The sequence below is a fragment of the Brassica napus genome, chromosome C8 (genome assembly GCF_020379485.1).
Source record: "Brassica napus cultivar Da-Ae chromosome C8, Da-Ae, whole genome shotgun sequence".
In the NCBI taxonomy this organism is placed as follows: domain Eukaryota; kingdom Viridiplantae; phylum Streptophyta; class Magnoliopsida; order Brassicales; family Brassicaceae; genus Brassica; species Brassica napus.
In genome coordinates, this window is record NC_063451.1 from 13,039,028 (window position 1) to 13,054,466 (window position 15,439).

The window sequence follows — 15,439 nt, forward strand, 5'->3', positions numbered from 1 at the left end:
TATAAAAATGATAAATAACTTAATGTGTGGGGTATATGTTAGGTGGTAAACTATATGATAAGGGTTGTTTCCATATCTGAGAGTGTCCACATAAATATGTTTGCTTCACTACTGGGGTATCCACATAGGATTCCAACTCACTAATTCAGATCTTCTCAGCGTGACACCTGTCCATTTATACTATACGATGCGTTTCATTTTAAAAAAAATGGGTTACGGTTTTATGTGGGCTTTACGTTTACTCTAAGGACCCATCTCGATAGTGAGAATCCCTAAACGTCGATTTTGATTCTAGCATTCACCACATTCTCGAGAGATTGAGCCGCCGACATTGACGTGATGAATCTGTTGGTAGTTGTCTCACGTCGTTTGATCTTCTTCCTCACTGATCGAAACGTTCACGGTAAGAGACGCATAGCCTTAAACCCCTTCTTAATCGAGCCACTACGATCTTATTTAATGTGAACTTCTCTTATGTGAGATGGTGTACCTGCAACTATAAAAGAAAGTTAGACATCCTCTTCTCAAAATCATATTTTCAATTTGATTTACGAAATAAACTTGCTCTAAGAGAAATGGCTAATATCAAAGTTCTTCTCTTACCTTATTAGTCTCAGCAACCTCCTTGCCATGCCACCCCACGACTTCTCCTGTCATCTATATCGCAGGTCAGATTGATCTCCGGTGGTCCAACCGCGATTGCATCCCTCCATGGTCGTGTTTAAGCTTCTCCGCGGCGTGAGTCGTGTTCCTCTTTTCACCGCCGCGACCTTCTAATCTCACATCCAACAGCCATCTCAGCTCGCACAGTCGTCGATGTCACCTAGAATTGCAGAGGATCTCAAACCGCCATCAACAGGCGACGAGCCTAATCCCAGAGTTTGAGATCGGCCGATATAGGTGTAGAAGACCCTCGATCTGATAAATAACTTAAGTTACATCTATTTGTAGTTTGGTCCTTTTTCTTTTGTTTCTTTTTGAATTTAGTCTCACCTAACCAAAGGACAACTCCAACCGTTTATATGCAATTAAACACATTAACCTTTTCTTATTTTTTTTTTGTCGAGATGATGATGTTCCAAGCCCATATTGTTTACAGATATGTATATGTATATGTATATGTATATGTATAAATAGAAATGATAGTTTCATAGTATCTATATATCTATTTCAAAATATTTACAGTTATAACGAATAAGTTATTTATTTTATGTCATGTATATCATTAGTTTTAAGAAAGAAAAAAAATAATCATGAAACAAATATATAATGGAGAGCGGAAATAATTTTATTCTACTAATTCCAATATTATAATTTTATGAAAATCTATTCACCTATTGTTATAGTTATAATTATATTTTTTTTAAAAATATAGTAAAATAAATAATTATAATAAATTAAACATTAAAACAATTTTATACTATTAATTTATTTATTCGCCCGTCCGTAGGGCGGGTTTACCCTAGTAAATTATAATATCTATTAGTTTATAAAAAATCAGTTTTAGAATTTTATAGATTTTATATGTTTTGAATTATATTTTTATGCAAAAAGAGTTTTTAAAAGTATGTTTATTAATTAAATTTTACAAATTCAAATTTCATGTTATTTTATTCGACCATTTGATGTATTGAAATTATGTAGCTTAAATGCAGATGCAGTTTTACATGGAAAGTAAAAAAATAACATCAAAATATGTTGAGGTTTTTAGTAAAACGAAAAATGAACTACTTTGTGAAAACAAATAATCAAATATTTTGTTTATATTTATGTAAATTTTGTATACATTATTTATTAATTTATGTTTATATTGTGAACATATATTTATAAGAGTTTTTTTCGAAAAATATATTTATTTTACTGAATTTAGTCATATTTTACCCTGATCTAATTCTAAACCAAAAAAAAAATTAATTTTTTTTATGTTGGTAATTTATCGAATATTAAGTTTTAATGTTTTTACAATATTGTTAGTAGTGTAATGTTGGTAGTTCTTTTATTAGTGTTATTTTATAAACAAAAAAAAATTATTAATTTTTTTATGTTGGTAATTTATCGAATATTAAGTTTTAATTTTTTTTACAATATTGTTAGTAGTGTAATGTTGGTAATTCTTTTATGAGTGTTATTTTTGATGTAGAGTTTCCTACTTTTGTTGAATCTATTGTTGATGTTATCGTCTATCCTGTTTGCAATTATGTGACTTTTGAGGGGGAGTCGTTGACCATCAAGCTTTGACACCCGGCCAGCTGCTCTTGAACCATTTCAGTTTCATTAATCTATTTATGAACAATTTGTCAGAAATTCTTTTATACTAATTGTATGGATGATAATTCGTAATGTTGAGAAATATATTCTTATTAGAAAAAGTAATGTTGAGGAATAGATACCAGTTAAGTAAGAACATGTCAGAATTAGTTGAATTTGATCTATAAAAACATTTTGGAAGACGTTTGTGTTGGACCTATACATATTGGTGGAATACCTACATAGACTCTAGCTAGATATTAGAAGATAGCTCAAGCTAAGGGTGATTCTTTATGAGGTGTGTGTTGGTTTGCTGTGTGCCTCTACTGTTTCAGATGATTACAGACAAAACTCCAACGTAATGCCAAAGTTGTATTAGGCTTCTACAACAAAATTCCACTTTTATGTTTTTTCTTTTCATAAGCTTAAAGCCATCCAGATCCGCATATATATATATATATATATATAATCCAAATGTAAACTTATATGCACCTGAAAAGGTTGTTTCTAAGTAGGTCTATAGCAACTCTGCTTGGTGTTTACGTTGAAGCCACCGTAAAAGAATGAGTATTCCATGGACACCACCAATATCTCGGAAAGTAGAGTTGCGATCCCGTAGAACACACTTATGCAAACAGTAGGGCCTCTGAACATTGGTTCAATGTTGTTATTTTAGTATACATAAAACAACCATGAGATCCACTACTTATAACATAATTTTCCAAGCACAGAAGCTTTAACATACCGTTCTAACCGCATGTTGGCCATAATACGCTGAATAGTCCGTGTTTCATTACTGTAGGTGGTTTTGAACATCATTACTTCACCAAAAATATCTAATATGAAAGCATGAATTCGTAAAACATTACAAACCTTTGTGGGAGCTAGAATGCAACGTTGAGGATCTCACCTTTGAACCGATTTTGGGGCTTTTGTTGTGGATTGATCCCATACTAATTTGGGATTACACCATCTGCAAGTAACTGCAACCACACCACATAACTGGCTAATCAACATAGTTCATGATCAAAATGCAAAACAGAGATGTACATGTACCATTGAAGTTTCAGAAAATGGAAGAGAGACTTCAGTTTTTGTATTCAGTTCATACATGAACAACTTTGAAGAGTTCGTGTAGTCCTTTCAAGTTGAGATAAGAATTATGTAACAGGTCGTACCTGGCATTGACAAAACGTTGCACGATATTCAGAACATAGCATTTAATTCCAACTATCAGTGCCATAAAAAACTGATGCAGAAAATAAGGATGAAAACTTGACAAGCATTGACACTTACTCTTTTCTTTCGTTGTAGAGTTCCTTTTCGAGTTTTCGCCACCGGACACATCAAAAGTAATCCTTCACTACCACAAGGTAATCCAGCAGCAATCCGGCCAACGTCAATGTTTGACTTCCCAAGGGCCTTTGCTTGATCATAGGGACGGATTACATCATAAGCGCTAGGCTCAGTGGGATTCTCGTCTTCATCTTTCGCAAGTAGCCTCACTTGTTCAGTCACCTTTTAAAGCTAATTTTACCTATTTATTTAGAAAGTAAACAGACAATTAACATTATATATTTTGTGCTAGAGAAACGGTCCTTTGGTCGAGCCAATGCATTTAATCAAGTTCACAAACTGGCCTGATAAGTATGTGTTTGTGTTCGCTAGTAACATCATCTCATCATAATTGCGGAACATGAAAGCCTCTGTTGGGATGAATGGTTTCTGTAATCTCCACCATGTTGGTATGTTGAGTGAATCAATTAGTCCTTGTCACATCGAATCCACTCAGCTCATACATCCCTCCCTCTCTTGAGGAGGTTTTGGAAGATGTTCAGGCGGTGGACGCTAATAGAGCTCTGGATCAGAGTAGATTGCATTCCATAAAACACAATCGCACATTAGCATCTATTTTGGAATAATGACCTTTTGAAAAAAACAGATTCAGTGAACATAACATACCTGCTTATCTACCAAAACCATATCAATCCCCATAAGCTCTCAACCTTTCTTTTAAGAACTTCCTTGCTTCCCGAAAAGGAGGAGACGGATCGATACAGTTTCCTTATACAGACCATCCTTCAACTCAGAAAAAGAGTTCAGATTCGCCATGAGTGTATAGCTTGCAGATTCTTAGGTATAATAAAGGACAGGGAGACGATTTGATGCACAGGGCCGTTGCTTGAACTCCATATATATAGTGGACGAAAATAGTTAAAAAGTGAAGGAAGCTGGAAGGATGAAAAAGCTGCGGATTGATGCGAATAAATGCCATCATTAATCTCTTACAATTAATCGATGAGGAGTGGAGGTTACTAAGATTAAGTGATTAACTCCATTAGTTGCGCACAAGTAAAGTTTGACAAAAGAGACGAAGTGACAAAAGGGTTTCGTTGGTGGGCCAACAATACAGCATAACCCCAATTAAAAGTCTTGGTATAAACGGTAACAGAGCCCATAATGGTATTCTGAAAGTTTTTTGAAACGAAAAAAGTTGTTCGTCGAAGACTTTTTGACTTGCCACGTGGCTTAAAACGCCCCATTCTCTTTGGTGACGTGGAAGGCCGTGCGTAGAGCATAAGCCTAATATATATATATATATATATATATATATATATAAAAGATTATAAACTCCGTGTCTGATGTTTATTTTTTATGTTTTAAAAATTTTATGTTTTTCCAAAAGTAATGGAAATACTATCATTATTAAAACTTTTTTGTATCACATGTTTAAAAACTTATTTAAACTACATAAATATTCACTCCTCTTTAAATAAATATTAATTATGTTTCTGTTTTTTTTTTGTAGGAACTAGTTATTTGTTACAACAAGAATCTCTTTAAAGTATTTATGTTATTGCTTGAGAGTGAATATTTGGATCCATACCGTGACAGAGTACTAATGAGAATTGATCGAGGTCGACAATGGCGCCATACAATGCAATTGATAAATGGACATGATCAAGAATGCTATGAAACTCGACGAATGCATCAATAAACTTTTTGACTATGGACTACGAGAATCTCGAGAATGTGGTCTAGAAGATGTTGTTGCAATGTTTCTTGAAACTGTTGCGCATGATGAAGTCCAACGAACAATCGCAACACATTATCAACGCAATCAAGAGACAGTGAATAGGAAGTTTCATGAAGTTTTGGATGCACTCGTTCGAATGTCTCAAGATATTATAAAGCCTGGAGAAAATAAACTTCGGCAAGTAAACACCACCCTCTCTTCTGATACAAGGTACTATCCTTTCTTCAGCGGTTGCATAGGAGCTCTTGATGGTACACATGTGTCAGTGCGCGTTGGATCTGACATAAAAGAAAAGTATTAGAATTTACGGAAGCAACATCCTACCATGAATGTGCTTGCGATATGTAACTTCAGAATGGAGTTTATATATACATATGTGGGGACACCAGGGAGAGCACATGATTCGAAGATATTGACATATTGTGCACATAACGAGATTTTTTTTCCAACTCACCCTGAAGGAAAATATTTTTCTCGCTGATTCAGGATACCCTAATAGGAGAGGATATCCTGCTCTGTACCGTCGAACTCAATATCATCCGCATCAATGGCGAGGAGGACAACCTACAAATGAGAATGAAATGTTTAACAAACATCATTCTTCGTTACGGTCTGTGATTGAGCGAACTTTCGGGGGTGTGGAAAGGAAAGTTTGCTATTATAAGAAATCCAGCGCGCTATAATCTTCAAACACAATGTAAGATTGTTGTTGCGACCGACAATGGCATTACATAACTTTATACGGAAATCTATTTTTTATAGTAAAGTTTTTTTATTTTTTTAATAAATTTTTTATTTTTTTTTAATAATTTTAATGCTAGTTCATATCTTGTAATATTTATATTATAACTAAATTAGAGTAAATACTTTATTTTAATAAAATTAAAAATATATTTTATTTTTGAGCTCTCGTTCACAGCTCAAGTTAACAGCTCACAGCTCACGGCCACAACTCACAGCTCTCCGCTCCTGCTTCAGCTGCTCCTCCCTGCTCCGATTTGCCAATCACGCACTAAATCTGCAGCCTCACTAAACCTATAACTGAAGAGGAATTTCAAGATGCGGTATTTGATATGCCCCCATCGTGCACCAGGACCAGATGGTTTTACTGCTAAGTTTGATCAACGGTTTTGTGAGGTTCTGAAACGAGAGATCATGAAAGAGATATTAGACTTCTTTGACAGAGGCGAGTTTAATAAACAACACAATCATACAAATTTATGCCTCATACCGAATATCTACCCTCCAACAGGAATGGCTGAGTTTAGACCAATTGCTCTTTGTAATGTGTCCTATAAATTCATCTCAAAAATACTGGTTAACAGATTGAAGAAGCATCTAAGTTCTATCATCTCTGAAAATCAGCAAGCATTCATCCCTGGCCGGATTATTACATATAATATTATAGTGGCGCATGAGATACTTCATTCCTTAAAGATCAGAAAGAGGCAATCCAAATATTATATGGCGGTAAAGACTGAAATAACGAAGGCTTATGATCGATTAGAGTGGAGTTTTTTGGAAGAGGTAATGAAGCAAATGGGATTTGATGTCAAATGGATACACTGAATCATGACTTGTATCAGTTTGGTGAGTTATTCAGTATTGATTAATGGCTCTTCTGAAGGCAATATCATACCATCAAGAGGAATAAGACAAGGTGATCCATTATCACCATATCTTTTCATTCTTTGTGCGAAGACTCTATCTCATTTGATGAACATAACTATGGAGGATCAATCTTTGTTGGGAGTTAAGTTGCATTATGAAAAAGCAGCAAATAAAATGAAAAAAAGATTTTCATTGGTTTTCATAGAAGAGGTTAAGTAGGCCAAAAAGAGAGGGGGGGGGGGGGGGGGGGGTTTAGGGTTTAGGGTTTAGGGGGGGGGGGTTAGCCTTTTGAGACCTTGAATGTTCCAATCAAGCGTTGCTTGCAAAACAAGCTTGGAGAATCTTATGAAATCCTGATTGTCTCATGTCAAGAACTATGAAGGCACGATATTTTCCTGATGACAATATTCTGACGGCCACAGTTAAGAAAAAATCTTCATATGCGTGGAAATCGATCATATATGGAAGAAACCTTCTTAAAAGAGGTATGAGATTTGTTATTGGAGATGGAAATTTAGTTAATATGTGGATTGATCCATGGATTATTGATCATCCGTCAAGACCACCACGTTCAGTTGCTGGTCATGTCCTAGAAGGAAAGGTTAGAGAATATTTCAGTGAGGATGGTAGCTCTTGGAATGAACAGAAATCATGTTGTTACAGAAGATGTTTAAAAGATTTTGTCTCTGAAGATAACATTTAAGGCAAGGAACGATCTGTTGGGATGGAGTTATAATGCGAATGGGACCTATAGTGTTAAATGAGGCTACTAGTTATCTACACATTTACAAAATAATGAAGATATTCAACCAATCTATGTGATATTCCATGGATTTTACCCACTTTTAGCCATGGTATATAGGCGTTTTAGGACATATTTATTATGTTTTGGAGTCTTTTTAGCATGTTTTCAGGTTCACATACGTTTTGGAGAACTTTGGTGATTTTGGGGCTTTTTGGGTGCAGAACTGGACAGACGGGTCAGGTGTTTAGATATGGAAGGACGCCTTTTCACGGTGTGATTGAGCTGATAGTCTGACACAAGATACAGCTTTGAGTTAGATTTCCAATGCCACCAGTTTGAGGTCAATCAACCGGTTAGATCAGAAGTTATGTCCGTTTTACTGAAGAGTGGTCAGTCTGTCTTGAGAGAGAGAGAGAGAGAGCTGTCAAGGAGATGAAGGAACGTCGATCGACGCTGATGCCAGAATTCGGGCCGAGTATATTTCAAGACGGACTTAGGCCCAGAAGATACCACAATTACTAGAATACCCATTGACGACTTGAAACCCTATTTATATGCTTTCTAAGCCATTGTTGACGGCTAAACTTTATTCTATTGTTTCTCTTAGGTTAGGAGAGAAGGGAGGAACTTCTTCAGAGTCCTGGAACTCTTTTGGTTTTTATATCTAGTGTTATTTCATCTATTCTTTCTATGATTTTCTGTGACAACTATCATGCTTGAATAGATTCACCTTGTTAGATTTAAGGTTCAGATAGTCATGAGAGATTAGCCCAAAATATAGAACTGCTGGGTTGTCTGGACATCCATAAATTTACTGTTTGTGTTCTAGAGTAGCTAACTATAACACTGATCTTAGGTAATTGGGTGCAAGCAGAAGCATGGTCATTTGTATGAACTGATTCATATTGTGCTAGGATTGGTAGAAACAAACAGAAGTTGATTTAGGAACCCTTCTCGCTAAAGCTTGCTAGAAGGAACGTCGATCGACAACACGATAGTTGTACCAACCGACAGACTAAAGGGTGTATCGATCGACTATCCATTGATAGCATCGATCGACACTTTCTCAAGACCCACAAACGATAGTTGAGGTCTTAGATCTAGACAATAGATAATCTAAACAAACGGAAATTGATAGATTATTGCTTATGTTTGATTTCTAGAATATCCAAATTGCATTCTCAGTCCCTATACTATTATAATCCTGATTGTTTGAATAGAAACCCTAAGTCTAACGCCTTTCATAACTGTTCAGATTCTCAATCAATCAACCGAGCAACTGCCTTGCTCACAACTGCAATTTACATTAAAAATATTAGCCTATCTTAATCGTATAACTATTAGATCTTTTGTGAGCCTTAACTCTCTGTGGATTGGATCCTAAGTGCTACAACTCGACCTCTTATCTGAGAGAGTAAAAATCATTCCTTAGTATAATTTGAGTGATATCAAATTTGGCGCCATTGCCGGGGAGCTTTGATCGCCATTAGATTTTATCTAGTTAGATTTATTCTAGGTTTTTCTACTGTTCAAGAAAAATCATAAAAAAAATTTCTTCTATTTCAGGTACATACATCTCAGTACCAGTAACAACAATGAAGAGATGATTTTTGGGTTCTTTAAAGAAGAAGCCTGCTGATTCACGCACGGTATGTAAGTCTACGAGGGAAGTACCGATCGACACCCTCAAAGCAGTAGCGATCGACAGCCTTAACCAAGCACCGAACAACAATGTTCATCCGATGTCGAACGACACTGTTCACCATGTGTCAGATGATAAGGATTTTTTAATGTCCTATGTCAAATCAATGTAGTATTTAAGAGTCAATCCAATTCTAAGTGGTTTCAACGCAAAGAGAATACACGTTCATACTTAATCTAAGTGCAATCAGTGTGATGAAGTGATTTGATTTAACTAACAAGACTCTAAGGCAATAAATTAACAAACTTTCAAGCAATAGGATAAAGAAGGAGTCATGGGTATACAAATTTGACTTCAGATGATTAAATTCCAATCTAGAATGGTAAGGTATTAATCAACATATTCCCTTAAGTCTAGACAACAAGACTAAACAAGTTCTTTGTCAAGATAAATGCTCATTTATTCTCATTGATAAAACATCAAATGTCTTTGGTTTGTGTCATTCAAGTAATCATTAAGAGTGGGTCTATCAACTATCTAAGCTCTCCTAACATCAAATGTCTTTGGTTAAGCTAGCAAATAACAAGTTTGAGTTGTCTCAGACATTTCATCGAACCCCTTCCGGGCAATGAAATGTCTAGAGTTCTAATCTAAAGAGGCCAACTCTATACTAGCATTAAGATCACTCAATCAAGAAAAGAAATAGATTAATCTAACTCTAAACACTCTAGATCATCACTTAATCATCCTAATCATCATAACCCATGAATCCAAAGATGACTACTCACTCATTATCACGATAGACATTATATCATTGGTTGATTTAAGACTAAACATGATTAGTGATTAAAGCAATCAAGCAAACACAAAATGATATAGATAAAAATTAGATATTTCACCCAAAAGTGGTTTTTGATTTGATAGATAACAAGATCCCCGTTAAAATTAGGTCTACAATGTATTTATAGTATCTTAAAACATAAAGGGCAAAATGGTAAAAACATGTCTGGCCAGACTAAAAATGTTGACTTCATGTCTCGCAGCAGCCTTGTTCGCGTCTTTATGCCGCTGTCCCCTAGGCTGCACCAACACTTCAACTATAGACGATTTGATGATTACAACGTAGCAGCCTCGCAGACCGCTGCACCATCCCGAGTGAGAACACGTATAACTGATGATGTCGTCTTGGCTTCAGAGCGGCTTGGTGGTATGGTTTCCAGGCCGCTGCGAGCATCAGGCTGCTGCAACACTTTGTCTACAAACTCGTTTCTCGAACAAAATCACTCTTTTACTTCATAATCAACCCCAATTGCTCCAATTCTTCTAAATGGTATCTCAATCACCAGATAAAGACATATGCAATGGAATGCGACCTAAACATGTCTAAATGCTAATCTACATGATCAAAATGTACAAGAATGGATGATTAAAACAATGTAAATATGCAAGATATCATCGAACGATATTGTTCATCGTGATACTGTTCATCACAGCGCTGTTCACCTCGGTGATGTTCATCATGGTACTGTTCATCCTCCGTCGAACGACACTGTTCATCCTCCGTCGTACGATACGGTTCATCCCGCGTTGATTGACACTGTTCATCTTGCATCGATCAACACTATTCAGTCCGCGTCGAGGAACACTGTTCATCGCGACACTGTTCATCGCGACACTATTCATCGTGACATTGTTCACCATGACACTGTTCAGTGCATTACTGTTCATCCCAACACTGTTCATCTGGGCAATGTTCATCCCGACACTACTTGCGTGGAGACAGAGAGGGTCGAAGTGGCATAGATAAAGTTGATTTTAAGAGACGAAGAAGGTGACACTCGCAACAGCGCAAAACAATTGATTAATGCTTAGGGTGTTGTGATCCCTGATGTGATTGATGTTGCTGAGGTGAATGACTTTGATCTGGGCCGAGAGTGGTATGATTGGGTAGGTCAAGACCCCTTCCAAGGTCTTCCTCATGAAGTTCCCAGAAACCACATCGAAGCGAGCAGAATGATGTGTCTGAATACCACATGCTCTGCAAGATCTTTCCTTATTCTATCTCTGGAGATGCATTTAGCTGGTTCAGTCAATTACAGCCAGGATCTCTAACCAGCTGGGAGGACATTGAAAGAGTCTTCCTTTACAAATTTCTTGATGATGCTAAAGCAACCCGAGAAAAGGAGAAGAATGATAAGTTGAAAGTTGACATATAAAGAGGAAAGATCAGATACCGAGACAGTTGGTCGACTACATCATGGTAGAGAGTGATAAACAACATGGATCTGAAGAGCTGAGCAGAGAAGAAGAAGCTGAGACTAGTAATCCGACCTCAGCATCGATCACCACCACTACCTCAACATCGATTGACATTGCGACCTCAGAATCGATCGACACGAACTCATGTCGTCGATCGACACCTATTGAAATCCCTGGAAGTTCGAGTTATCCTCAGGATATTGCATACTCGACATTGGAGAGCACAAATGAATCAAGTTGTTATCTTGCCTCATATGTAGACAAAGAAATCACCATGTAAGATTTCTTGGAGTTAGAAGAATTCTTGGAGCTGGAAGATGGGGAAAAACTTGAATATATGGATACTGATAAAGAGATCACTATGGAAGACTTTTTAGAGCTGGAGGAATGGCTTGACTCGTTGGACGAGATACCAGGATACACAGTTGAGTTGGAACCAGCTGAGGATAGAATTCACAAGTCCGAGGTCTCACATGCTGCTGTCCATTAACATCTGAGACCACATATCTTCGCATAAGAAGTTGCTTGGTTTTACAAAAGAGTGAAGAGGATACATGACGCTGTGAAGATTATTGTCCCATGCGATGTATTTGAAATAAGAGTTTCCTATCCCACCTGATAGAAGTGCACAACTTGGTTCCTACAATGGGGTATTTGATGATCATATGTATGCAGTAGCTTCTCAGAGAAGAGGGTTGAGATGTAGAGGTAAAGCCGATAAGGGCCCAGCAAAAGCAGCATCGATCGACACCGACCAGATACCATCGATCGACACCCGATCAGAGCAGAATGGGTTCGATGTGTGTGGAAATCATTTTGAAGGGGGCACCACCACGAGATCAGACAAGTGTGGGGGAAAGAAGATGATGAATCGGAAAAACAGAAAAGGACTAAGGGTAGTTCTTAGTTATCACTGATTCCTCAGTTCTCAGATGGTGTCAGAAAATCCAGAGTGCGCATCAGATATTTCTCACAGCAGTTTGCAAAGCTTCGAGCACTCCTTATTGCTGAGATGATAGACAAAGGAGAAGAGTCTATGGAGGCTTTCCCAAAAAAGGATGAAGTTTCAGAGAATAGACATTGAGACTTGGTTTGGAAAAAGTTCTCATTTTGATTTGGGCTAAATCAGATCTCCAGAAGTCAAACTAATGACTAAAAATAAGCGCTGAGTATAAGGCAACCCACTGTTTTGTTTTAAATTTGGTTTTAATTTCATCTATTACTGATTTTTGTTTTTATTTATTGCAGGTAAAAAAAGATAAACAGTGCAGACGACACTGTAGCAGCAGCGCGAGCGACACTGTAGCAGCAGCGCGAGCGACACTATAGCAAGAACACCGACCGACACTGTAGCAAAAAATCAAGTGTTACTGTAGCTGCGATACTATAGCACTATGTTGTTCGTCGAAAAGAAAATAAAAAGATAATTTTTAATTTGGTTTTACTTTCATTTATTGTTGACTTTTTGTGTTTTATTAATTTTAGGTATAAAAAAAAGACCCGAGGAAGACGAGTTTGCACAAGAATCGACGATGACTAGCTAGCATCGATCGACAGAGCATCAAGAGTATTGATCGCCACCTAACTGTGTTGATCGATGCTCATTTCAAAATCAGGTATACCGTTTTTCGTTGTTAATTTCATCCTTATGGTTTATTTTCCCACAAATCTTAGACTGTAAAACACTGGGAACAATGTTGTTTAAGTCCGGGGGAGGTTCTACTAAAATTAAGTTTTACTTTGAGTTAAATAAAAAGATCCCAGGAGATGATTACTCTAAGAATCAACCGATGAGACCTGGTCGATATCGATAGACAGTACGACACCAGAAAAGATCGATTGCCACTTTATTGTGGCGATCGACACAGACGTCAGCAGGCATGTATATCGTTCTTCTTTGTTAAATTGTGTACTTATGATTTATGTTCTCACCAAACTTCGACTAGATAAACACTTGGGACATCGTTATTTAAGTCTGGGGGGAGGTTTACTGATATCTAGTTTATTGTATGAGTTTAAAAAAAAAAAATTCAAAACATTTATTGAGTCAAGAAGGGGATAATGAACTTTACAATTTCACTTATTATCTAACCACTCTCTAGCGCCACTCTTAGACTTGTTGACTGTAGAGTGTATTAGAGATACTAAAGTGGATCACCTGCCAATTATCCACACTTGCTGAGAATATTTGAAGGAACCAAAGCTGATCTCCAACCTAAGTGAGCTTAATCTGCTTGTCTTGGGGCTTGGAATACATTAGATCGGATTCTTCCTGCAAGTTTGGAAGGTAAAAGTATGTGTATTTCTGATTCCATTCTCTCTCTCTCTCTCTCTCTCTCTCTCTCTCTCTCTCTCTCTCTCTTCAGCATCTATATGTATAAAAGATTGAAATGATTTTATGCGGTTTAGAGGCAGTGTCTCATGCGACCCCATTATTTTACTCTAATAGAATGATCACACATCGTTTGAAGCGAGGTGGTAGGAGTGTCTCCTAAGACCCCATTATTCGCCTACACTTTGTCAAGAAAAATAAAAATAAAAAAATAGGGAGAGAGAAAAATAAAAGATAAAATCGAAAAGAAAATGAATACAGATGGATTGTATCAGCATCATTGTTCATTGGAATTGAGATTCAGAGAAGAGAGAAACATGGAAGAAAGAGATCAGATAAGACTACATGTGTATTCAGAAACTTGCTTGAGTAAGAGTCCATGTGTCTTTTGATCGATACTCCCAAGATAAAGCCTACACTTTTTATATATGTACTAAATGAGATCAGTAGAGGGGCGAGTCAGACAGTATTGGTTATGTTGCTGGTTAGATGAATTTGGTTGCTAAGCTAGGATATGGTATATAATATACCTCTAAAGTTAGAATTGATTTGATGTGGCTTGTAACATTGTAGAGGTGATGATAGTGAGTTGTTAAATTGTGTGAGTCTCTGCTGTTTTCAAATCTCTTTTGCAAAGACTACTCTTTGTTTTGCTTGAGGACAAGCAAAAGGGTAAGTTTGGGGGTGTGATATACCATAGATTTTACCCACTTTTAGCCATGGTATATATGTGTTTTAGGATATATTTATTATTTTTTGGAGTCTTTTTAACATATTTTCAGGTTCAGGTATGTTTTGGAGAACTTTGATGGTTTTAGGGCCTTTTGGAACCTTTTGAGTCCAGAACTGTACAGACGTGTCAGATGTTTAGATATGTATGGAGAACTTCTCACGGTGAGATTGAGCTGATATTTTTACCCAAGATAGAGCTTTGAACTAGATTTTCAATGCCACCGGTTTGAGGTCCATCCAACGGTTAGATCATAAGTTATGCCCGTTTACTGAAGAGTGGTAATGCTGTCTCGCGAGAGAGAGAGAGCTGTCGAGGAGATGAAGGAACGTCGATCGATGACACAGCCTTGGTGTCGATCTACGGTGATGCCAGAATTTGGGCCAAGTATATTTCAAGACCGACTTAAGCCCAGAAGATACAAAAAATTACTAGAATACCCATGGACGACTTGAAACCTTATTTATGTGTTTTCTAAACAATTGTTGACGACTAAGCTTTATTCTATTGTTTCTCTTAGGTTAGGAGAGAAGGGAGGAACTCCTTCAGAGTTCTCCTGGAACTCGTTCATAGTCCTCCTGGAACTCCTTCAGAGTCCTCCTGGAACTCCTTTGGTTTTTATATCTGTTGCTATTTCATTTATTCTTTCTATGATTTTTTTGACAACTATCATTCTTGAATAGATTCACCTTGTTAGATTTAGGGTTTAGATAGTCATGATGAATTAGCCCAAAATGTAGAACTCCTGAGTTGTCTTGATATCCATCAATTGAATAGAACTTACTGTTTGTGTCCTAGAGTAGCTAACTAGAACCCTGATCTTAGGTAATTGGACG